This window comes from Triticum aestivum, chromosome 4A (assembly GCF_018294505.1).
Source record: "Triticum aestivum cultivar Chinese Spring chromosome 4A, IWGSC CS RefSeq v2.1, whole genome shotgun sequence".
Lineage (NCBI taxonomy): Eukaryota > Viridiplantae > Streptophyta > Magnoliopsida > Poales > Poaceae > Triticum > Triticum aestivum.
The window spans coordinates 749176939-749204450 of record NC_057803.1 but is presented as its reverse complement, the minus strand read 5'-3'; the positions used below and the strand labels follow the sequence as shown (position 1 = coordinate 749204450).

Here is a 27512-nt window from a genome sequence, read left to right as displayed (position 1 = left end):
CTTTAGAATGAGTCTGGAGCGGATGTCGCAGGTGTGATCTTCAGGGGCACGTTGGAGATGTTAGTGAAGATACAACACACCACTGAAGGCATGCGCTGGAAGAGCCAGATCATGAACCATGAATCCGGGCCAATCAACATTGCAATGGCGTGTAAGTTGAAACTCGCGCTACCCTTTCGAGAAGATATTTGAACATATTCATCCAAGTCTACAGGCAATGATGCATATGCTTCTTTCCAAATTGTTTTTTTTATTCAGAGTTTGACCTTGTTGAACAGAAAAAACAGGGGAAGCTAGAGACTCAAGTTGATGTTCAAAAGTAACCGAGAGTAAACAGATAAAGTACAGTTTAAGTTGCGCGATGAAGATGAATTCATTCGAAATACAAATTGCAACAAAATTAATAGCTAGCAACTAAAAATGTGGAAACAATTTTGTAACACAAAGTGCTACAAAAGTAACAGCTAGCAACTAAAAAATCTGGATGCTTGTCCTCCCGAACTCTTTTGTAGCATCAGCGGTCCCAGGAAAATAAGACTACAGAACGAGGCACAGACAGCCACTGCAAGGAAATATGAACAGAAATATGGTGTCAGGCAAACAATCCCACAAATTAACCATCCCAAGTTGACAATGAAGACTAATAAAACAGTAAAAAAATACTCCCTCCGTTTCCAAATACTTGTCTTTCTATGCATTTCAAATGGACTCAACATATGGATGTATGTAGACATATTTTAAAGTGTAGATTCATTCATTTTGTGCCGTATGTAGTCACTTGTTGAAATCTCTAAAAAGACAAGTATTTAGGAATGGAGGGAGTAGCACATAAAAAGTAATATTTCGTAACCAGGGCCATCAAGCATATCATTACCAACTCAGAAGCTGATAGCAGAGTTGTACAGAAGAATATCATGGAGCAAATTGAATAAAGACGTACTACAAAATATAGGGTGGAAAAGATCATACCATGGACATATGCATGCAGCCAGTCGTTCTTCAGTTGACTGAGTCAGCAACCCATCATGGCGCATGTTGACTGAATCCAGCCCTCCCTGTATGGCCGTGTTGCAAACAAACTCCACACAGGTGGTTGCCCATCCGGGTTCCATGAATGAAGCTCAACCACGTTTTCATCAGTAGAATTGTTTGGAGGCCCAATAACAATCAGCCGGTCATCACACGCTCGGAAACCCATGTCCTTGCCCTCTTTCTTAGACTGTACAGGCAATTTTCCAAGAGTTATCCACTTGTTGTCCATCTTATCATACTGCCTCAAATCATTATTCTTACTGTAATCAGCGCCATAAAGCTCATTCTTCACAACTGCAATGAGCGGAAGAGCTCCCCAAAATGTCTGGTTGAGCCCCTGAGACATGTTGTGGATGACCCTCCATGACCGCCGGTTCAAGTCATACTCCTCACCGCATGTCAATACCTCGTTGCTACTGGTAAGACCACCGATCACATAGAACTTGCCATCCATGAACGCTCCAGAGCATCTGAACCTAGCCCTATTCAAGCTGGGAAGGGGTGTCCAGGTATGTGTCTCCGAGTCATACATCTCTACGGAGCTCAATATTTTAATAGAAGAATCAACGCCTCCCGCAACATACGCCTTTTCACCAACACTCGCTGACCCAAACGCGATCCGTGGGGTGTTCATCGCATCAGCCAGCCATGTCCATGAATTGGTAAGGATGTTATATCTCAAGGCAACCCTTCCTCTGTCCCCAAACACCAGCAGCTCTGTTCCTACAGCAAGCGACTCCCAGATGAATATGCTTTCAGCCGGTGGCATCTTGGGAAGTTGGATCCAGCGCCCAGTGGACGGGTCATAAGCCTCCCACTCCGGAGGATTATTACTGCAAGCTGAGAGGTAGATCCAGTGCTCTGCGACCCCGTTCATGCGACGCAGGCGGTAGATGTCCCCGTTGCGAACCACTGAATTGAAATCATGGTTGAGGGATGCGATGGCGCCATATTCCCACCTGGAGAGGCGGTGAAGGCAATAGATGAAGAGGTCACGACCTATCACACCAATGGTATTGCTCCACGAGACCAGATCATGCTGCTCTCCACCATCTGCACGTGACAAAAATCAACAGTTCATCGATCGTTTTGCTAATTTCTACGAGTAATTTATCACCTGATGACGAAACGTCTCTATTACAACTCCAGTTGACTGAAAAGCATACCTGGGGGATGCAGAAGCGAAGACGACTCCGGTGACCTTGATGATATCCTGATTACAACAACCATTTAGAGTGAATAACTGAAGAGTTACAACAGAAACAACAATCATTTAGCATGAAGTGAATAACTATTGCCCGGATGATTGCTAACTACACCGATCCTCGATACATACTCTAGATCAGCAGCTGCACCCACAAATTTTGCGGAGACCTCTGTAAGGCCTGTTATATGCTCGATGCTGATTAATGCAGTACCATGTCGATATTGTTTCCACTGCTCAGACTCCGAAAAAAGTTCAAGTCGTTGGTCCATTTGGGGGATGGCGTCAAAAACAAGCCTGAGCTTCCGGAGATTAGGCATTGCGTCCATCTCAAATCTTAGCCAAGCTATTTCACTCAGGAACCTCAGCTTCAAGTACTTGAGAGTTGTGAATCCAGCAGCCGTGCCAAAGATTATCTTAATATCAGGCGACTTCTCCACACACAACGACAGAGCAGTGAGGCAACGCAACCCTCTAAGAATACGAACATCATTTACTGACAGTCCATCCACTGCAATCTTCAGAATGCATAGGTTGCCAAGTTGTTTCATCCACACATCCAGATGGCAAAATACGACGGGTTTGTGTGGTGAGAGCTCAAATCTCCGGAGATGGTGGGGAGGTTTGACGAAATACCAGCCAACTCTGGCTTTTGAAGCGTCACCACACCCAACCAAGGATCTGTGAGCCACCACTTGTATAGTTTTCAGGCTGCCATGTTCAGATATTAAAGAATCCAGAGCTTCCATGCTTCTCTCCAGATGGTAGTAATCGGAAGAAGGCGGCGTAGAAATATAAATATCATGTAGGTGGCTCAACATGCCAAGGCTCCCAGGTGGATTGACGGACCAATCCAGCAGATTTGAGTGAGCTGGAAGACTGAGGTGCAACAAGTGTGGGAGATATATAATATCCCATGGAACATGAGTGCCTCTTGTTGTATCCTTGACATCCAGTGTTTCCAGACATTGAAGCCCTCTCATATGGCTTGGCAGTTTTATGCAGACATCACAAGCAATCTTCAAATATGTCAAATGGAACAATTCTGATATCCCAGTGAGGTCGATGGCCTGGTCTTGGTCACCATGATGATGGCCAGACAATTGAAGGTTTAGAACACGAATAAGCTTGAAATCTCCAATACAAGGCATACACTCCGATGCTCCAAAAATTCCAAGTGACCGTACTTGTGACTTTCTGATGTTTGCTGGTGTCTTGGCATTTTTTGCATCACCAAGTTGGAGAGACAGTCGATGGACCATATGAGAAAGTGCCAAATTCTTTTGATTGTAATCTACTACCACGACGAAATTCTCTTCTGCAGACTTGTGTGCAATAAGATCATGTACCACATCATGCACTGTGCAGGACACCACCTCATTGTTGAAGTTCATATACATGGACTGGATGAATCTTCTATCAACAAGCTCATCGAAATACATCCCTGCAACTTCCTTTGTGTCTTGCCCTTCACTTGTAGAAATAAACCTTTCAGCCACCCATTGCTTCACCAGGTCATGTTTGAAGATTATGGAGCCCTCCGGATACATACCAAGTTGCAGCAAGCATGTCTTGAGGTAATGAGGAAGGCTGTTGTAGCTGAGGTGCAGTACTTGTCTCGTTCTTTCTGAAGTTGAATTTGATAACAAACAAGACACTAACGAATCATGTATGTGTTTCAATAAATCCACTGATACAGAAGGCTGGTTTGCTAAAAGACTTCATATACTGATGGTGGCTAGCGGCAAACCACCACATGTTTCTACAATTTGGCTTGAAACTTGTTTTAACTCTTCAGGACAGTCACTTTCAGAACCAAAAAGCCTGCCAAAGAATAGCTTCCTGGAGTGATCATCATCCAAAGGTTTCATCTCAAAAACTTGTTCTGGGTCATCGCAGCAACATGCCAATGCAATATCTTCAATCTGCGTAGTTGTTATTATTCTGCTTCCTTGACTACACTTGGGAAAAAGCTGATTAATAACATCCCATGCTGATGTATCCCACAAATCATCAACAATAATCAGATACCTGCATGTCAAGAATGCATGGATGTCACATTTATCTGTCATGCAAACGGCAAAAACACGCTAGAAAAGAGGTTATTGTAGGATACGCTAGAAAAGAATTTAGTTTTAGCCCATACATGTCCAGGACTTATAATATTAACCTGAAGTTAAATGTTGGTGCTGACTTGAAGTGTAAAACTAATGTCCGTTGACTCGACACGCATGTACTGAAGCTTTTCTAGCTCACTGTAAACCTTGTCTGAAAAACATCTTTTCAGAAATTGACTAATATCATCATGCCTTTTTTTTGTGAAAAACAAAAGAGCAACATGTACATGCGGTTCTGGATGATGTGGAAAATAAGTACATACTATTTGACTGTGGAAAATAAGTACCTTTGCCATGTAGATAATTCCTGATATTTTCAGCAGTAATGCGTAGTTCATCAGAAGCGGCTTGGCTTGCTTGGGGCTGCTTCCGCTGGATTTGTGACAGGATGTCACAGAAAAGCCTCTTCATATTAGGCTTTTTGGACACCCGGATGAAAGCCCGGCAATGAAATTGTCTCCCAATTTTATTGTACAACACTCTGGCAACCATTGTTTTACCAAGACATCCAGATCCATGAATAGACACCACCTTAAGCTGCTGATCCGCGTCGTTAGCCATCGAGTTAATAAACTTGCTCATCCGACCATCAATTACTAGGCCGAAACAAGTTTTCTCACAAGGCAGTGGCGGCATTGGCACTATAGGCCCAATGGCTGATAATCTACGTGCCGCCAAGGTGCTACAACAATGGACCTGGTATCTCTCGTACCGTCGGATCGCCTCTCGGGCATAAATTCTGAATTCTGATACCTTTTCAACCATCTGTTGGTACCACTTGAGCTTCCTAGGAGCACGAATGACATCAACACGAGTGTTCTTGGAGATAACATGTCCTAAAGCATCTGGAGCTGCATATTCAATTTGTTTCTGCCACTTGAGCCTCTTGGGAATTTTAACATGAGTCATGTTGTGGTCAAATTTGTAGCCAAAAGACTGATCAGGGGGCACAAAGTTGTCAATACAATCTAGGATGTCATAAGATAACTCATGTGCCTCTTTCATCCAGCACTTGGCCGCCAGGGGAGGGTCCTCCACCTCTAACAGATCTTCAAGGTATGTGGCTATTTCTTCAAGATCATCTTTGAGGAGCTGCGACCTATCATTGACCCCCTTGGTCAGCTTGCATCCATGAGGACCTAGCATCATGTCAAGCTTCTTAAGAAGGGGTCTCATGGCGCCTAGAGAAACACTGAAACTCGCATCCATGTCTCTGCCTCTACCTCCCACTGAAACATCTGAAAAGAAACATAGACAAGAAAGAACGATTTAGTTTACACAAGCAGATGTTGCATGTAATACAAACTAATAGAAGAAATCAGCTCCACGAGTTATGTTGCATGTAATACAAACATAGACAAGAAAAGGAAACGGCTAAAAAAGGCTAAAAAAGGACTGCTCCACCTCTAACAGATTTAGTTCAATCTCGGGGTTTTTCATTTCTTTTTGTAGTAGAGGGATAGGAAGGAGAGAAGCGAAGCGTCACCTTGGGTTGGATAAAAATAGACAACCCTCTCCTCCTCCTCCTCAACAATGCCGTGATCCAGCATCTTGTTGCGGGACTCGCTGCACTTTGGGCACGGCTCGGAGCCGACCCTCTTACAGGCTTGGCAGACGAAGGCCGGACTCGGCCTTGGGGCGGCGTCCAGGAGTTGCCGCAGCCCGCCGGCCTGGTGCAGCTTCCTAACATCCTCAGGGCCGCCAACGAGCCGGCCGCCCACGAGGAGCTGCGGGAGGGAGAAGGCGCAGCCCCGAGCCGCAAGCAACGACTTGAGCTCACAGCGGTGCGCTTTGCTCCTGGACACGTCGCGCACGTCCACGGCCAGGCCGTAGCTGCGCAGCAGGGCGCACAAGGCGTAGAGGTCGGCGGAGGTGCGCGTTCTGTGGCGCGACGCTGAAGCTGACGCCGTGTAGAGAACCACCTCCGGCTGCAGCTCCTGCTTGCCGTGTGGCCGGGACAAGGAGCTGCCGCCAGGATCACCCATGTCCGGCGGCCTCATCCGACGGGACAGGGACAAGTGATGCCTCCTCATGTCATGTGGGTCCACTTTGCATTGACTCCAAACATACACTTTTACCGTCGTATGGACGGACTCATAAGTTTTCACACCACACTAAACAGCAGTTTCACAAATTATCGTGTTCCACAGCAACCTGCCGGCCACTAGCGAAGGCTCGGGACATCTCCGATGGCACCCCTAAATTCTTTTCCGCATCTTCATTTGAGGATGAAGGGACCAGTCCGCGGACATGAATGCAGAAGACACTCATTCAACTATAGCCGCATATGTTTTAATCCGCATTTTAACCAATCGGACATATTTCATGTGAACACGATGAATTTCATTAAAATTCGGAGATAATTTATATAAAATGGTTCATATTTCAATTGTTTAACTAAAAAACTAAACCTTATACCGGACAACCACCTCGTACGCGTGGCCGCCCTGCCATGCCGCATCACCTTGTCTTTCGTGCTGTCATCCCTCCCTTGTCGGTACGTCGCTGGAGGTCCGCGTCATCCTTGTCTGGCGGCTGCCTGCCGCTTACGGAGGAGCCTCTACGCCTCCTGCTGCACTGTGCAAAGTGCCGCCGCAGCCATTCCCAACGTGGCCTTCGAAGCCCGCCTACTTAAAACAGATGGTAAATCAAGTGCGGCGTTAGATGGCAGTTCCTTACATCTCCTCGTCTTAAAGCATACGATCTTGGTTCTAGTATACTTCAGATTCTTCATAGGGTAAAATGTCAAGAAAACTCAATAAATTGAGCTATGCTCGTCGGGAACAGCGTCGGAAAAAGGTCTTGATAACCTACAAGTATAGGGGATCGCGACAGTCTTCGAGGGTAATATTTCACCCAAATTTATTGATTCAACACAAGAAGAGGCAAAAAATATTTATGAGTCTTAGCAATTGAGTTGTCAATTCAACAACACATGGAAAATTATATTTCTGTAACAAAGTGTTTAGGGGTACAATAGTTTGATAGTTTTGATAATAATAATAACAGTAGCAACAGTAACAAGACAGTAACAGTAGCAGCAGTAGTAACATAGCAAATATCAATTTGAGAAAACCATAGGCATTGGATCAGCGATGGATATTTGTGTTGGACGTCATTCGTCATATAACAGTCACAACCTAGAGCAATACACAATAGCTCTAATTCATCAGTGTAATGTAGGGATGTATTGCGTATATAGTCATACATACTTACTCTAGTAGAAAACAGGGCTTTGGTCCAGGCCGGGCCAGCCCATTAGTCCCTGTTCAGTCACAAACCGGGACCCACAGGGGCAACGGTCCCGGTTCGTCTGGCCAGGGGGCCGGCCGAGCCTCGTGGGACATTGGTCCCGGTTCGTCTGGACCCTTTGGTCCTGTTTTCAGATACGAACCGGGACCAATGTGCCTCGCTCCTGGCCCACAACCATTAGTCCCGGTTCGTGGCTCAAATCGGGACCAAAGGGGTTCCTTTAGTCCCAGTTCTAGCCACGAACCGGGACCAATGAGATGCCTATATATACCCCCTCGCCAGCGTGCAGAGCACTCCATTGTCCTGTTTTTCTGGCCGGCGAGGGGAGAGCTTTGTGGTGCTCTAGCTCACCTTCTATGCACATGAGGTGTTCGATGAATCCCCGAGCCATACTTAAGCTTTCTCCTCTCGAAGCTCCTTGTGCAAGCTCCATTTTCGTCGAGATTTGTCTAGGTTTGGCGGTCTGTCCTGTCCCGTCCCCGTCCTCACCGCCGCCGATCGCCCGCGCCGATCTTGTCGCTGGCACCACCGTTATTTCCTTCATGTGGTGAGTGGATAATTAATCCCACTAATAAACTATTCATATTCGGATCTCTCCCTATATACATATTGCACTTCTCAATTGGATGCTATTTTTTGTTGGTAAAATATATATGCCAGGCGCAGAAACATGTGGCTTCTCAATCAATGATTTGGAAGTTTCAACTATTTCTCATATATACATATTATGATTATTATTATTATTATTTTAGAATGGACAGGGGCGACAACGCGTGTCTTTATGGTCTAGTAAACTAGATAATGTATGCAGCCCTTTGGCTTCAATACTTCCACGCAGCACCGCGTCACACGGAAGTGCCAGCTTCATGCGGCCCTGCATGATCTCTTTCACTAACACCACCGGCTCGTATGCATCACACCCACGCACTACTACATGCAGAAACCAAAAACGAAAGTGCAAATGCAAAATATCTAGAGTAACTCTTAACAGTGGGGACATGATCTGCACACACACTGACGTACACACGGGATCTCTTTGAAAGGAGAGTAACTGCTGGGGTCCATTTCAGAGGGTACAGTGAGCGGCTGCTGCCGTTCCAGGGGCACTATTTGTCTAGGAGGACCCGGACGCTGGCCAGGCTAGTCGCGGGGGAACATGTGCACCTGTGGGTGTGTAGTCTGGACGCTGCTCACCAACAGGCGCTCCGACGACAAGTCAGACATCGGCGACGCGCTGCCGACCTGAATCCCATGACGATCAATTATCCACTCGCCCGCGCCGATAATCATCATTATTAGAGCATTGTTCCAGTGAGGAAAGGATGGTGGAGACTATGATTCCCCCACAAGTCGGGATGAGACTCCGGACGAAAAAAATAAAAAATAAAATAAAAAAACGAGGCAAAAAAAAGAGGGCCAAAAACAAACAAACAAAAACAAAAAATGAGAGAAAAAGAGAGAAGGGGCAATGCTACTATCCTTTTTCCACACTTGTGATTCAAAGTAGCACCATGATCTTCATGATAAAGAGTCTCCTATGTTGTCACTTTCATATACTAGTGAATTTTTTTATTATAGAACTTGGCTTGTATATTCCAATGATGGGTTTCCTCAAATTGCCCTAGGTTTTCATGAGCAAGCGAGTTGGATGTACACCCGCTTAGTTTATTTTGTTAAGCTTTCATACACTTATAGCTTTAGTGCATCCGTTGCATGGCAATTCCTACTCACTCACATTGATATCTATTGATGAACAGCTCCATAGCGCGTTGATATGCCTAGTTGATGTGAGACTATCTTCTCCTTTTTGTCTTCTTCACAACCACCATTCTATTCCACCTATAGTGCTATGATCATGGCTCGCGCTCATGTATTGCGTGAAGATTGAAAAAGTTTGAGAACATCAAAAGTATTAAACAATTACTTGGCTTGTCATCGGGGTTGTGCATGATTTAAATATTTTATGCGATGAAGATAAAGCATAGCCAGACTATATGATTTTCTAGGGATATCTTTCTTTGGCCATGTTATTTTGAAAAGACATGATTGCTTGGCTAGTATGCTTGAAGTATTACTATTTTTATGTCAAAATTGAATTTTTATCTTTAATCTTATGGATCTGAACATTCATGCCACAATAAAGAAAATTACATTGAGAATTTTCTTAGGTAGCAATCCACATCAAAAATTCTGTTTTTATCATTTACCTACTCGAGGACGAGCAGGAATTAAGGTTGGGGATGCTTGATACGTTTCCAACGTATCTATAGTTTTTGATTGTTCCATGCTATTATATTATACATCTAGGATGTTTTATATGCATTTATATGCTATTTTATATGATTTTTCGGATTGACCTATTAACCTAGAGCCTAGTGCCAATTTCTATTTTTTCCTTGTTTTTGAGTATTGTAGAAAAGGAAAACCAAACGGAGTTCAATTGACCTGAAATTTCACGAAAATCATTTTTGGACCATAAGAAGCCCACGGAGCATAAGAGATGGACCAGAAGAGTCCCGAGGCACTCATGAGGGTCGGGGGCGCGCCCCCTACCTCGTGGCCGCCTCGAAGACCCCCCCCCCCCTGACTTGTTCCTGGCGCCAAAACCTCTTATATATACAGAAACCCCCAGAACATCATCTAAATCGGGAGTTCCGCCGCCGCAAGCCTATGTAGCCACCAAAAATCAATCTGGACCCGTTCCGGCACTCTATCAGAGGGGGGAATCCCTCTCCGGTGGCCATCTTCATCATCCCGGCGCTCTCCATGACGAGGAGAGAGTAGTTCACCCTCGGGGCTGAGGGTATGTATCAGTAGTTATGTGTTTGATCTCTCTCTCTCTCGTGTTCTTGAGGTGGTACGCCCTTGATGTATCGCGAGCTTTGCTATTATAGTTGGATCTTATGATGTTTCTCCCCCTCTACTCTATTGTAATGGATTGAGTTTTTCCTTTGAAGTCATCTTATCGGATTGAGTCTTTAAGGATTTGAGAACACTTTATGTATGTCTTGCATGTGCTTATCTGTGGGGACAATGGGATATTCACTTGATCTACTTGATGTATGTTTTGGTGATCAACTTGCGGGTTCCGTGACCTCGTGAACTTATGCATAGGGGTTGGCACATATTTTCATCTTGACTCCCCGGTAGAAACTTTGGGGCACTTTTTGAAGTTCTTTGTGTTGGTTGAATAGATGAATCTGAGATTGTGTGATACATATCGTATAATCATACCCACGGATACTTGAGGTGACATTGGAGTATCTAGGTGACATTAGGGTTTTGGTTGATTTGTGTCTTAAGGTGTTATTCTAGTACGAACTCTATGATAGATCGAACGGAAAGAATAGCTTCGTGTTATTTTACTACGGACTCTTGAATAGATCGATCAGAAAGATTAACTTTGAGGTGGTTTCGTACCCTACCATAATCTCTTCGTTTTTTCTCCGCTATTAGTCACTTTGGAGTGACTCTTTGTTCACTAGTAGAAAAAGGGACATTTGTCCCGGTTCGTAAGGGCCTTCTGTCCCGGTTTATGAACCGGGACTAAAAGGTCGGTACTAATGCCCTTGGCCTTTAGTCCCGGTTCTTACACGAACCGGGACAGATGGGCCTCCATGTGGCCGCTGCGTCCAGCCCAGGCAGGGGGGCCTTTGGTCCCGGTTGGTGACATAAACCGGGACCAAATGGCATCCACGCGTCAGCAGCTGGCTGGAGTTGAGGTTTTTTTGAAAGGGGCTGGTTTAGGGGGTTTGGGGGTTAATTTAGGTTGTTATTAGCTAGCTAATAGAGAGAAGTGTCCTCTCTTATATCTCCGTGCTTGGTTTACCAACGCTACTGCTATGTTCATTTCACCCGCTGATATATAATAACTCTTCATGCTCGCATCATGCATCATCATATATAATAACAAGTCCTACTAATCATGCATCATCATACAATTTCTACTCGTTATTAATAACAAGTCATACGATCATCATCCTCATAATCATCGAACCAACCCTACTTAATTGTTCTTAGCACATGATCATCAATATTAGGTAGGACATAAATACTCTTAAGGTAAAATAGCATAAAACAATATAGACCCTGACTCTCCATTATGGAGAATGGAGATCATCCTGTCTCCAATTCTTGTGCTTCGGTTCCTTTTGCTTCCAAGAACCTCCTTACAACTGTCCATACATTTTTCCATTCTTTGATTGTCATGTCTCCACTTCTTTTAGAAATCCGGTATGGACAATTGAGATTCGAAGGATGACCTGGTTGTATGTTCAAAACATCAAGGCGACCATGCTGATACATCAGATGAGGCACACAATCATTCGGGGTTATCTGTTGAAAAACATAGTAATAACATCGTAGTTAGCAATGATGTACTAGTTTTAGAAGTATGCAAAAGATGCACGGATGTCGTAATAGTACAAAATCTTACCAGGGTATCTCCATGGTAGTACCGTAGTTCAACACGTGCACTAGTGGCACGTATTGACCATAATGTTGAGGAGTTCGATTGTAGATATTGTAATTCTCAAGATCAGTACAAAATGCGATCAGATGATTTTTTTCTCCTTATAAGTTAATTCGGAGCCATCGGTGTAGTGGGTTTTGTCTACCATCTTCCGCACATTCTTTGAAGAATGAAAATAAGCTGTCAATGGAAATAAGTTGTCAACTATTTTGAAATAAACAATATAAATTACTTAATAGCTATATTTCTGAAGCTCACATAGGGGAAGAATTGGAAGTGTATCAACATGGACCCAAATGTCCATATTGTCTTGCTCGATTTTAGGATCACCAAGATCCATGGTGACAAGCATACACTCATCAAAACCATACATCTTGCAAAGTGCTTCCCAATTTTTGCAACCAAAATGGGTTACACTCTCAGAATTGTACAACTTTACTTCAAAATCCACACCATGATGGGTCCTTAGGTGAATTTTCTTTGTTTCCATACTTTCATGGTCTTCAAAACCTATCCTCTCCAAGACATAGCGTCTTGCATAGCATGGGATAAGCTAATCGAATTGGAAAAGATGAAAAAAACACGTTGAAATAGTTGAAGTCGTGCTTAATTGCGAAAAAAACTATTGTCGTCGTTGCGTACCATTTCAACATCGAAGGTCTCCTCGAGCTTAATGCTGAAGCGCCGATCTTCGTCCAGCTCAAGGAACCTGTCGCACATACCTCGGTCATCGTGGCACCAGTCGCACTCCCCCGGGCGGTTTTCGTCGTCCGAGTACGACATTTCCTATGTTCATAATTCAAATATTAAACTTGTACAATTAAATATATGTACTAAAAAACCTAAATTAGATCATTATTATTCATCACAGGTTAACTATCGGTCTGTCGAGCCTTTTCTTTAAAACTCTCAGCTCATGTGGTGTACATATTCTACCATCGGTGATGGTAGCTCCTCCTTTCACTCCCGAGTGCATTACACCAAATTGTCTAGCACACGGGAATGAAGGAGAAGCTACCCCCACGACAACAGTCGGGATTCTTTGTCCTCTCATATATATATGGTTGGAGACTCTCCCTCATTGATTCCTCTCTGACATTTGCGACTGTCGGTGATGGTAGCTCCTCCTTTCGTTCCCGAGTGCATTACACCAAATTGTGTCTAGCACACGGGAACGAAGGAGAAGCTACCCCCATGACAACAGTCGGGATTCTTCGTCCTCTCCTATTGGTGGAGACTCAACAGACTTAAAGTCAACCCGAGGACTCATATTATAGGACTCATATTGACATGGAGATTTGGCTGGTCTCACCTCGAGGTCGGAGGGGGGTCGGTGACGGGGACGACGGCGTGGATGATGGAGGGGGCTTCTAGATTTCTGTATAGTGCTCTCCAATTTTAGCATTCAAAGTAGGAGTACTTTTCCAATTTGAGCATTCAATAAGAAAAACCAAATCGTAAAATAAAGTAGTATTCAAATTAGCATGCATTCAATTATAAGCAAAACTACATCATCTCTTGTGTCCGTACATCGTCAAATATTATCACTAATACTCCTCGAATACTATCATACATTGGAGAAGGAACCGTAGCGCCCGACGGGTATCGTCGCGGGCGGTGGACACCCAAATAGAAGGAACCATCACATGATCATAGCTCCAGTGAGATCCCTGAAGAACCTGCCAGGTATTGTCGAACCTGCCCTCGAATGCAATCATGTACCAACAGACATGCTCGTCCTCCTCGCTGACACGGTGACGTACCACCTCTGCGTTGTCCAGAAGCCTCGGCACCGTCACTGGCCCACGCGACCACCACCAAATAAGGATCGGGTCAACAACGGGCTGGCTCCTCACCAACCTACGCCCCCGGAAGGTAGCACCTCCCAATACCAACCCGGCGGAGCCAAGTCCCGGACATGGCCCCTCTGATCAAGCCGCCCTCCTCCGTCGAGTCGACGACGAGGATGCGGGATAGGCATCGTCGACGTCGATGCGGGATTAATTGCTTGAACTAAAAAAATAAACTAATTCTATTATTTTTCTTGCTAAAAATAAACTACTTCTATATATAGTAAAATAAAGTAGTTTTATTAAAACAACTAGTTCAACTACTAAGCACTTACTATAAATAACTAAAATAAAGTAGTTCTTAGTAAAAATAAACTAATTTTATATATAATAAAATTTAATAAAGTAGTTTTATTAAATCAACTAGTTCAACTACTAAGCACTAACCTAAAATCGATATCTACTAACCTAAATAAAAATTTAATACATATATGAAAAAAACATATATAAACAAAAAATGCTATGAACATTATATTCATACATACATAGCCACATCCATTCATCATATAGCTACCACATACATATATGTACATTATATATATGAAAAAAATTGCAAATGAACAAAAAAATAATACAAATTATATGAAAAAAAATGAACAGAGCCATGGCGCGGCGGCGGCTCACAGCGAGGGCGCCGGCATGGGCGGCGGAGGGTGACGGCGTGGGTGGCGGAGGGCGACGGCGACGGCGGCGGGGGGCGAAGGGTAACGGTGACGGTGACGGTCGGCGGCTCGGGGGCGCGTGATGGAGGGCGACGGTGACGGCGGCGGGGGATGGAGGGCGACGGCGACGGGCGGCGAACGGCTTCGGCGTGGGCTCGGGGGCACGGGCGACGGCGACGGCGGTGGGGAAGCCTGGCGGCGTGGATGATCTCGCGGCGTCGTCGGCCGGGGGGAAACTGGCGATGGAAATCTGAAAATTTTCTAAGCGCTGGCTTATATAGAAAAGGCTTTGGTCCCGGTTCGTCAAACCAACCGGGACCAATGCCCCCTTTAGTCCCGGTTGGTGGCACCAACAGGACCAAAGGCCTCTTTTCAGCAGCCCAAAGGGCGGGAAGCAGAGCGCTTTGGTCCCGGTTGGTGGCACCAACCGGGACTAAAGGGTGGGACTTGGTACCGGTTGGTGCCACGAACCGGGACCAAAGGTGTGCATTGGCCCCGGTTCGTGGCACCAACCGGGACCAATGTCCTGCTGCCAAAGCCGCGGTGCGGTGGGATGTTTAGTCCTACCTCACTAGCTGATAACCTACAAGTGTAGGGGATCGCAACAGCTTTCGAGGGTAGAGTATTCAACCCAAATTTATTGAGTCGACACAAGGGGAGCCAAAGAATATTCTTAAGTATTAGCAGTTGAGTTCTCAATTAAACCACACCTGGATAACTTAGTATCTGCAGCAAAGTATTTAGTAGCAAAGTAGTATGATAGTAATGGTAACAGTGGCAAAAGTAAAGATAATAGTTTTCTAGTAATTGTAATAGTAGTAACGAAAAAGTAAATAAGCGAAGCACAAGATGTGAAAAGCTCGTAGGCATTGGATCAGTGATGGATAATTATGTCGGATGCGATTCCTCATGTAATAGCTATAACATAGGGTGACACAGAACTAGCTCCAGTTCATCAATGTAATGTAGGCATGTATTCCGAATATAGTCATACGTGCTTATGGAAAAGAACTTGCATGACATCTTTTGTCCTACCCTCCCGTGGCAGCAGGGTCCTAGTGTTAACTAAGGGATATTAAGGTCTCCTTTTAATAGAGAACCGGAACAAAGCATTAGCACATAGTGAATACATGAACTCCTCAAACTATGGTCATCACCAAGAAGTATCCCGATTATTGTCACTTCGGGGTTGTCGGATCATAACACATAATAGATGACTATAGACTTGCAAGATAGGATCAAGAACTCACATATATTCATGAAAACATAATAGGTTAAGATCTGAAATCATGGCACTCGGGCCCTAGTGACAAGCATTAAGCATAGCAAAGTCATAGCAACATCAATCTCAGAACATAGTGGATACTAGGGATCAAACCCTAACAAAACTAACTTGATTACATGGTAAATCTCATCCAACCATCACCGTCCAGCAAGCCTACGATGGAATTAGTCATGCACGGCGGTTAGCATCATGAAATTGGTGATGGAGGATGGTTGATGATGACGACGGCGACGAATCCCCATCTCTAGAGCCCTGAAAGGACTCCAGATCAGCCCTCCCGAGAGAGATTAGGGCTTGGCGGTGGCTCCGTATCGTAAAATGTGATGAAACTTTCTCTCTGATTTTTTTCTCCGTGAAAGGGAATATATAGAGTTGGAGTTGAGGTCGGCGGAGCTCCAGGGTGCCCACAAGATAGGGGGCGCGCCCAGGGGGGAGGACGCACCCCCACCCTCGTGGACAGGGTGTGGGCCCCCTGGCCTTCATCTTTTGCCAATATTTTTTATATTTTCCAAAACTTATCTCCGTGGATTTTCAGGTCATTCCGAGAAGTTTTGTTTTCTGCACAATAAACAACATCATGGCAGTTTGCTGAAAACAGCGTCATTCCGGGTTAGTTTCGTTCAAATCATGCAAGTTAGAGTCCAAAACAAGGGCAAAAGTGTTTGGGAAAGTAGATACGTTGGAGACGTATCAACTCCTTGCTTGTCCTCAAGCAATTCAGTTGATAAACTGAAAGTGATAAAGAAAAGCTTTTTACAAACTCTATTTGCTCTTGTTGTTGTAAATATCTAAAGCCATCATTCAAGTTTTAGCAAGTATTATGAACTAACCATACTCGCAATAACACTTAGGTCTCACAATTACTCATTTAAATGGCATAATCAGCTAGCAAGCCATAATAATAAAACTCGGATGACAACACTTTCTCCAAACAATCATAATATGATATAACATAATGGTATCTCGCTAGCCCTTGCTGAGACCACAAAACATAAATGCAGAGCACCTTTAAAGATCAAGGACTGACTAAACATTGTAATTCATGGTAAAAGAGACCCAGTCAAGTCATACCCAATATAAACCAATAGTAATGAATGCAAATGACGGTGTGCTCTCCAGCGGGTGCTTTTTGATAAGAAGGTGATGACTCAACATAAAATTAAATAGATAGGCCCTTCGCAGAGGGAAGCATGGATTTGTAGAGGTGCCAGAGCTCGATTTTAAAATAGAGATTAAATAACATTTTGAGCGGCATACTTTCATTGTCAACGCAACAACTATGAGATGGCTATATTTTCCATACTACATGCATTATAGGCAGTTGCCAAACAGAATGGTAAAAGTTTATACTCCCCCACCACCAACAAGCATCAATCCATGGTTTGCTCGAAACAACGAGCGCCTCCAACTAACAACAGCCCTGGGGGAGTTTTGTTTAATTATATTGATTTGCTTTGATCTTTTTGGATCATGGGACTGGGCATCCCGGTTACCAGCCCTTTCTCGTGAATGAGGAGCGGAGTCCACTCCTCTTAAGAATAACCCATCTAGCATGGAAGATACAGACAGCCCTAGTTGAAACATGAGCTGCTCGAGGATACAAAACAGAATTTCATTTGAAGGTTTGGAGTTTGGCACATACAAATTTACTTGGAACGGCAGGTAGATACCGCATATAGGTAGGTATGGTGGACTCATATGAAACAACTTTGGGGTTTAAGGAGTTTGGATGCACAAGCAGTATTCCCGCTTAGTACAGGTGAAGGCTAGCAAAAACTGGGAAGCGACCAACTGAGAGAGCAACAACAGTCATAAACATGCATTAAAATTAATTCACACCGAGTACAAGCATGAGTAGGATATAATCCACCGTGAACATAAATATCGTGAAGGCTATGTTGATCTGTTTCAACTACATGCGTGAACATGTGCCAAGTCGAGTCACTCAATTTATTCAAAGGGGGATACCATCTCATCATACCACATCACAATCATTTTAATAGCATGTTGGCACGCAAGGTAGACCATTATAACTCATAGCTAATCAAGCATGGCATAAGCAACTATAATCTCTAAATGTCATTGCAAATATGTTTACTTCATAACAAGCTGAATCAGGAACGATGAACTCATCATATTTACAAAAACAAGAGAGATCGAGTTCATACCAGCTTCTCTCATCTCAATCAGTCCATCATATATCGTCATTATTACCTTTCACTTGCACGACCGAACGATGTGTATAATAATAATAGTGCATGTGCATTGGACTAAGCTGGAATCCGCAAGCATTCAACTCAAGAGAGAAGACAAAGTAATATGGGCTCTAAGTTAAATAAACAATCATGCATATAAGAGCCGCTAAATATTTTCAATATGGTCTTCTACTCTCGACCCCCAAAGGAAGGAAAAGAAAATAAAACAATTTACATGGGAAAGCTCCCAACAAGTAAAAAAAGAACGAGAAATCTTTTTGGGTTTTCATTTTAATTACTACTTCAAGCATGGAAATTAAACTAACTAATTTTTTTGGTTTTTCTTATGGTTTATCAAGCACACAAGAAGAAGGCTAGAAAAAGAAAATTAAACTAGCATGGATAATACAATGAAAGAGTATGAGCACCGACGGCTAGAATAGTGTTTGAACATGAATGTAACGTTGGTGAGAAATACGTACTCCCCCAAGCTTAGGCTTTTGGCCTAAGTTGGTCTAATGCCAAGTGTAAGGGCATATTTATCCCATAGTGATTTTGGTGATTGATGACAATGCTTTTGCGGACTAATCATGTGCGTTAAGTTCTTTCATAGAATCATCCATTGGCACGAGAAGACTTCCTCCCCTCGGTGTTTTACTCAAGACGGTGTAGCTCCTGCATTTCGTTGTTGGTGGACTAGTTTCGTAGGAGTCACCATACTATTAAGAGGGGATCCGCTTTGGTAAGACTAGGATGGAATCAACACGTACACATCCTTATCACACCCATCGTCTTCCTTTCGCATCTTTGGCGCTGCACTTCTCTTCCGTACCTGGTTCGCCCTGTGCCAGCGGTAGTACCGCGGTCTACAGCGGTAGTACCGCGGTCTACATCGGTAGTACCGCCGAAGCCTCCCAGCGGTAGTACCGCTCCACAAAGCGGTAGTACCACTCTCAGCGGTAGTACCGCTCCACAAAGCGGTAGTACCGCTCCGCAGAGTGGTAGTACCGCTAGCGGGCTTCGGCCGTAGTATCGCAGTAGTACCACGCCTACTACCGCCTCGATTCGAGACGGTGTTTTCTCGTGTCGGGTTTTGCAGCATTAGAAGCGGTAGTAGAAGCGGTAGTACCGCTCCGAGCGGTAGTACCGCTCCTACTCCCGTGGTAGTACCGCTCTGGGGCCAGTGGCCTGACTTCCTCTTCAGCGCGGTACTAGCACTAGGTAGGGAGCGGTAGTACCGCTCTCAGCGGTAGTACCGCCCTTCCCTAGCGGTAGTACCGCCCTGTGCGGGGCTGCTCAGTGGGGTAACGGTTGGATGTGTTCCCCCACTATATAAAGGGGTCTTCTTCCTCCGAGTTGACTTACCTCTTTCCCCCAAAGCTCCATTGCTGCTCAAAGCTCCATTTCGCCCGATCTCTCTCCCTAGCCAATCAAACTTGTTGATTTGCTCGGGATTGGTTGAGAGGGCCCAGATCTACACTTCCACCAAGAGAAATTTGATTCCCCCCACTTATCCCTTGCGGATCTTGTTACTCTTGGGTGTTGAGCACCCTAGACGGTTGAGGTCACCTCGAAGCCATACTCCATTGTGGTGAAGCTTCATGGCGTTGTTGTTGTTGTTGGGAGCCTCTGATTGTTGTGGAGATTGCCCCAACCTTGCGTGTAAAGGTTCGGTCGCCGCCTTCAAGGGCACCAATAGTGGAATCACGACATCTCGCATTGTGTGAGGGCGTGAGGACAATACGGTGGCCCTAGTGGCTTCTTGGGGAGCATTGTGCCTCCACACCGCTCTAACGGAGACGTACTTCCCCTTAAAAGGAAGGAACTCCGGTAACACATCCTCGTCTCCACCGGCTCCAGTCTTGGTTATTTCGTGCCTTTACTTTTGCAAGCCTACTTGTTGTTACATCCTTGCTTGCTTGTGTGTTAGTTGTTATTGCATCATATAGGTTGCTCACCTAGTTGCACATCTAGACAACCTATTTTGTTGCAAAGTTTAATTTGGTAAAAGAAAAGCTTAAAAATTGTTAGTTGCCTATTCACCCCCCCTCTAGTCAACCATATCGATCCTTTCAATTGGTATCAGAGCCTCGTCTCTTTATTAAGGACTTTGCTGTCCGAAGAGTATGGTTGACATCAACAACGGTGCGGAGGAACACTCCGGTGTGAATCCCATCTCGTCTTCGGCCGAAGGGGGAACCTCGGTCTCACGTGAGGAATTCAATGTGGCTTTAGACACATTGAAAACCTCCATGACGGCCGAGGTTAAAAGCATGTTTACTGAATTTCTAGAGGGACTTAAACTATCTACCTCACCAATGAAAGTGGGTGATCCCACTAACAAGGTGACGGATGCTAACTCTGATAAGGGGGAAGCTAACAATGAAAAGAGTCCTTCTACTAGTGGTAGAAATGGCACCGGCATCTTTGCCCATGTGGAACTCCCAGTGTATAGAGGACCGATCCCCTCTACTCATTTGAATCATGTCGGTCCTCCTCCTAAATATGTGAAAAATGAAGATTATGATTCTCGGGTTTATCGCTTCAAGCGTCATTTAAAACATGTGAATACTAACCTTTGGAGAATTATTGAAGAAGGTTTCTATCCTCATGATCCAAGCAACTTCACCCCTCGAGAAGAAGTGGACAATCAATTCAATGAGAGTGCTCTCTTCATCATCCAAGATGCTATCCTTCCCGAAGATCTCCCTCATCTTCGACCTCATGTCATGGCTAAAGAAGCATGGAAGTGTGTCGAGCGTATGTATAGAGGAAGTGCTAGCATTCAACGCTCCAACTATGAAGTGGTGCAAGATGAAGCCGATGAGTTTTCAATGAAAGAGGATGAAGAACCTCGTGAGCTCTTTCGAAGAGTGACCAAACTTGCAGTCGCACTCCGAGATCATGGGAGTAAGGACACGGATGACAACTGGATCAAGGGCAAGTTCCTCAAGGCCATGATGCCTTACAACAAGGCCATGTCCTCCGTCATTCGCCAAAGACCGAACTTCCACTCCATGACCTCTGGTGAAGTGTTGGATGAGTTTGTTGCAATGAACATCTTGGATAAGACTGCCGACAATGCGGTGCTCCGTTCCCAAATGGCAAAGAAGCCCAATCTTGCCTTGAAGGCCAAGGTTAGTGTGGAAGAAGAAGAAGAAGAGGAAGATGAGGAGAGCAACCCCGAGGACACGAAGTATGATTACCATGAGCACATGGCTCTTGCCTCAAGACAGTTTTGGAGTAAGAAGACTACAATACCCAACTTCAACAAGAACAACTCAAGTGGCCTCAAAGGGAAGCAACGAGTTAGAACTTGTTTCAACTGTGGCAATGTCAGTCATTTCGTTGCGGATTGTCCATACGAGAAGCGGGAAGACAATGGTGGCCAGTTCATTCGAAAAGACAAAGCCAAGTCCTTCCCCAACAAGAACAACTTCACCAAGAAGACTCCTTCTCGCGGGTTGGTGGTTCAAGAAGAATACCGTGAGGATGACGATGATGATGAAGATGGTGAAACAATGGCCATGGCATCCGTTGCCATTGTCTCAACTCCTCGGGTGTCTCTATTCGATGCACCTAACGAGAACATCACCGCCAAGTGCCTCATGGCTAAGGCCACCAACAAGGTAACCCCCAACATCAAAACCACCATTATTCCTAACCCTCCTTCAACGGATGACTTTGATAATGGTAAGGGGTCTAATGAGGAGATCAATGAATTTGGGTCCTTCATGAGTAAGCTCAAGGGCAAATCCAAGAAGCATTTCGTTGCTCTCTTGGAACAACTTGATGAAGCCAATGACATGATCGAGGCTCATGAAGAAACCATCACTAAGATGGAAAGTCATAGTCGTGACTATGCCGATGAGATATCGGATCTCTCGAATGCTCTTGAGGAAGAGCGTGAGCATCGTTTGGCTCTTGAGGAGTCACACAATGATGGTCATGCTAAACTAAAGAAAGATCTTGATCATGCTCTTGTTGTGTCTCGTGTTCTAGCTTCCGAGAAGGCTAAACTTGGAGTTGATCATGTTAGACTCACGGAGGAGTTTGATGTACTTGACAAGGCCCACAAGGTCTAGAAAAGTGCTCATGCCATCCTCAAGGAGTCTCATGCTCAACTCCAAGTTAAGCTAACTAAGGAAAAGGCCACATTTCCTCACATGGTCTTAATTGATAATGCAAATGCTACTAACCCATGTTGTGAGCATGTGCATCTTGTGGAGGAAAATGCCAAGTTGAAGGAACAACTCGAGAAAGGTCTTGTGTCATGCATACAAGGTGAGAAGAACCTAAATGACCTTTTGAGCAATCAAAAGGAAGTTGTGGGAAAGGAGGGAGTTGGGTTCGCACCCAAGTCCAAGAACAAGAAGAAGAACAAGGAGAAGAAGAGCAAGACCAATCGACCTCCTCCACTCACGCAAACCTTTGTGAAGGAGGGAGAAGGTGCTCCTAAGGAGAATAAGAACAATGGGAAGAGCGGTGAAGCCAAAGAGCGCAACGCCATCTCTCCCAACAAAGCCGGCGACTTTAACCCCTCTTATGTGTTGTGCCGTGCTAGTGATGGACATGTTTATGCTAAATTTGTTGGTTCTCCTTATGAGTACATTGAATGGTCTATTTGGGTTCCTAAGACCCTTGTTACTAACATCAAAGGACCCATTACTCAATGGGTACCTAAAACCAAGCATTGATCTCTTGTAGGTGTTTGCTTCCGGTGGGGGATCATGGTTGCTCGACAGTGGAGCAACAAATCATATGACCGGGAGCAAGGACTTGGTGGTGGACGTGCACAATATCCCCTCTATGCCCACCAATGTCGAATGGGGTGATGCCTCACATTCTAAGGTATTGGGTCTTGGCAAGGTTATCATTTCTCATGATCTAACGATCGAGAAAGTCATGCTTGTTGAGTCCCTTGCGTTCATTTTACTTTCCGTTCGTCAACTCGCACTCATGGGTTTTGCCACCTTCTTTGATATTGATACCGTGGCCCTCTTGTGGAGCAAGACTCTTAAAGTAGCCTTTGTTGGGCATGTCGAGAACGGTCTCTATGTGGTTAACTTCTCGGAGCAACCCACTAAGACCGCGACATGCCTAATGGCTAAAGTTGATGTGGGATGGCTTTGGCATCGCCGTTTAGCCCACGTCAATATGAGATCTTTGCAAAGTCTTCTCAAGGGGGACCATGTTCATGGACTAACGAATGTTAGTTTTTCCAAAGATCGTGTTTGTAGTGCTTGTATCGAAGGAAAGCTTCATGAGACGGCTCACCCTCCCACGACTATCATCTACTCGAAGAGACCCTTGGAGCTCCTCCACATGGACCTCTTTGGGCCCCCATCCTTTGATAGTCTTGGGGTAGAATGTATTGCTTGGTGATAGTGGATGATTATTCAAGATACACGTGGGTATACTTCTTCAAGAGGAAGAGTGAGACTCAACAAACCGTCATCGACTTTGCAAATGAAGCTCAACGTCACCACAATGCAAAGATCTTGACAATAAGAAGTGACAACGGCACCGAGTTCAAGAACTACACCTTGGATGAGTTTCTTAGTGATGAAGGGATCAAGCACCAATATTCCGCACCATATACCCCTCAACAAAATGGTGTTGCGGAGAGGAAGAACCGGACGTTGATGGATGCGGCAAGGACCATGATGGCGGAATTCAAGTCTCCATAAAACTTCTGGGCCGAAGCCATCAACATAGCTTGTCATGCATCCAATCGGCTCTATCTCCGCAAAGGCTTGAACAAGACTCCGTATGAGATACTCACCGGGAACAAGCCCAATCTCAAGTACTTCCGGGTGTTCGGGTGTAAGTGTTTCATTCTCAAGAAAGGTGTTCGTTTGTCTAAATTTGAAGCTAGAGCTCATGAGGGCATATTTGTTGGTTATGCTACAAACTCCCATGCTTACCGTGTTCTCAACAAGTCCAACGGACTCATTGAGGAGACGTGTAACATAGAGTTCGATGAGAATAATGGCTCCCAAGTGGAGCAAAGTGGTACTTGTGATGTAGGTGATGAAATTCCTCCCCAAGCCATAAGAAGAATGTGTATTGGTCATATTCTACCCATTGGGGAACCCCTTGTGGCCGAAGGAGAAGGACAATGCTCCACTCAAGTAGAGCCATCACCTCCCCAAGACCCACACGCTTCCGAAGAACAAAGTGAAGGCCCTCACCTTCATGAACAAGACCAAGGGCAAGATCAACCTCAAGATGGAGGTGAACCTCTAAATGATTCCCAAGGTCAAGTTCTCCCCCTCGAGCAAGTTCAAGATCATGAGCAAGCTCAAGACAGCGCTCAAGATGACCAAGTTACCCTTCCTCCTTCCTCCCCTGAGGAAGAATTAGAGCATCGTGCCGCGAAGATTGCTTCCAAACTCACAACCCAAGGCCATCTCATGGAAAACGTGGTTGGAAGTCTAAGAAAGGGGGTAAGCACTCGCAGACAATTAGCTAACTATTGTGAACATCATGCATTTGTCTCTTGTGTTGAACCCCAAAAGGTCTATGAGGCGCTCGAAGACTCGGATTGGCTCAATGCCATGCATGAAGAACTAAACAACTTCGAGTACAACAAGGTGTGGAGATTGGTGCCAAGACCTTCAGGGAACCACAATGTCATTGGAACCAAGTGGATCTTAAAGAACAAGCAAGATGCTCATGGGAACATCATTCGCAACAAGGCAAGATTGGTAGCACAAGGCTACTCCCAAGTCGAGGGTATCGACTACAGTGAAACCTTTGCTCCCGTTGATTGTCTTGAATCCATTCGTTTGTTGATTGCATATGCTTCCCATCACAACTTTAAGTTGCAACAAATGGATGTGAAAAGTGCTTTTCTTAATGGTCCTATTAATGAGTTGGTCTATGTCAAGCAACCCCCCGGGTTCGAGGATCCCTACTTCCCGGATCATGTGTATCAACTCGATAAGGCACTCTATGGCCTTAAACAAGCCCCACATGCGTGGTATGACCACGTTACCGAGTTGTTACAAGATCGTGGATTCGAAGTGGGGCTAATCGATCCCACTCTTTTTACTAAGAAGGTCAAAGGGGAATTGTTTGTATGCCAACTATATGTTGATGACATTATCTTTGGTTCCCCCAACAAGGCTTTCAATGAGGAGTTTGCCGCTCTCATGACCTCCAAGTTCCAGATGTCTTCAATGGGAGAGTGGAAGTTCTTTCTTGGTTTTGACATCAGACAAAGAAGAGAAGGAACCTTCATCAACCAAGCCAAATACACTCAAGACATGCTTAAAAGATTCAAGCTAAGTGATGTCAAGCCGGCCACTACACCAATGCCTACCAAATGCCAACTTGACATCGATCCCAATGGTAAAGCGGTGGATCAGAAGGTATATCGCTCCATGATTGGCTCCTTGCTTTATCTTTGTGCATCTAGACCGGATATCATGTTGAGTGTGGGGATGTGTGCACATTTTCAAGCCGCACCAAAGGAAAGTCACTTTGTGGCGGTCAAGCGAATCTTTCGATATTTGGCTCATACCCCACACTTTGGCTTATGGTACCCGAGAGGAGCAAACTTCAAGATTGAAGGTTTCACGGATTCCGATTGGGCAGGAGACAAAGTGGATAGGAAGTCCACTTCCAAAGGGTGCCAATTTCTTGGTTGCTCTTTGGTAAGTTGGTCTTCCAAGAAGCAAAGTTGTGTGTCTCTCTTGTCCACCGAAGCGGAATATGTGGCGGCCGGTAGTTGTTGTGCTCAACTACTATGGATGAGGCAAACTTTAAAGGAGTACTGACAAAGTGCCTCTTTGGTGTGACAATGAAAGTGCCATCAAGATTTCTTTCAACCCGGTGCAACACTTCAAGACGAAGCACATTGAGATTCGGTATCATTTCATCCGGATCACATTAGGCGAGGGGAGATCGAGCTCAAGTATGTAAACACCCATGATAACCTTGCAGATATTTTCACGAAGCCCTTGGATGAAGCAAGATTTCGCGAGTTAAGGCATGAGCTAAATATCATTGATTTGAGCAACGTGACGTGAACCCGTGCACCCCCCCCCCTCACTCATCCTGTTGTCTAGTTTAGATGTACGCATGGACATAGGGGGAGTGTTGTTCTCTCAATGAACTCTTCCTCCCCCCATTATGCATAAAACGATCAACTCTTTCACATTAGCCACTTTTGGTGGTACTTGTGCTTCAAAGACGAGTTTTGGTCATGGGCCCAAGGATAATTCTTCGCGGTGCCATACCAATTGACTCACACATAGGTGGCTCCGGCCACCGCCCTCTTCTAAGAGAGGCCAGAGCCTGCTCTGTTTCGTGTGGTTGTTTGTTTTTAAGTTGTCCTTGTTCGTCTATGTGTGTGTGTGTGTGTGTTGCCTCGTCGGTCCTCTTGTTCTCTTGGCCTTGCTTTCCGTTTTTCCTTTTTGAGCGTTAGCCGTTGGTCTAGAAGTCGTTTGGCTGCTGAAGCGGTACTACCGCTGGTGGCGAGCGGTACTACCGCCCTTGGCGGTACTACCGCTCCCCAGCGCGGTACTTCCGCTCCAGCAGTACTACCGCCCTCCGGAGCGGTACTACCGCTATGAGGCGCGGGCTGGGGGTTATATCGGGGGCAGGGGGAGTTTCTTCTCCCCCATACCCATTCGCTACCCCCACGCCCTGTTCGTCTCTCTCTCTTCAGCAACCGGCGCCGTGGGAGGGCTCTGGCGGATCTCTCTCTCCGGGGCACTCCTCTCCGTTTCCTTCGGTGGAATCGATCCCCACCTTGTCCTCTTGCCATGGATGCCGGTATTGCCCCCGTTCCCAGTTTCCTTTTGTCTAGATTTCCAATCTAGCTTCCTAGGGGCAATAGCAGTTGCATCTCTATATTTTTGTCTAGATCTAGGCTTGAGTAGGATGGAGAATGCTTCTAGACTGTTTGGATTAGTTTTTGGTTGGAGTATTTTTGAATTTGGTAGGACGGAAGTACCGGATCTGACCACGGTAGTAGGAAACTGTTGTTTCCCCGCCTCGAGAGGTACTACCGCTCTCCCTGAGCGGTACTACCGCTGTGAGCGGTACTACCGCTCTCTAGAGCGGTACTACCGCTTGGAGCGGTACTACCGCTCAAGGGTCACGGTACTACCGCCCTCTACCAGATTCCATCATACTCCTACCTCTCAGTGATCCTCTTTGTTCGTGTTTGTGGCTTATGCTCGTTCTTTCTGGTTTTTTGCGTGTTTTGTGTGTGTGGTTCCAGGTGATGAGGTTCCTGAGCATCAGGCTCGTCGTGTCAACCCCGGTCGTGCTTCGTCCAAGCGCTACCGCACCACTGAGCCCACTGAGCCTGCCGGAGGATCTTCCAGTGCTCATCCTCCTCCCCAACTGCAGAAGAAGCCTGGGGTCAAGCCAAAGCAAAGCAAAACCGTGCCAGAAATGCCGCCCAAGGAGTTCTAGGCAACGCGCCGC

General features: G+C 45.3%; 1 pseudogene; it reads right to left on the bottom strand.

Moving 5' to 3' along the window:
- Window positions 1-365: 365 nt before the first annotated feature.
- Window positions 366-6353, bottom strand: LOC123083614 (disease resistance protein RGA5-like; annotated as a pseudogene).
- Window positions 6354-27512: the final 21159 nt, after the last annotated feature.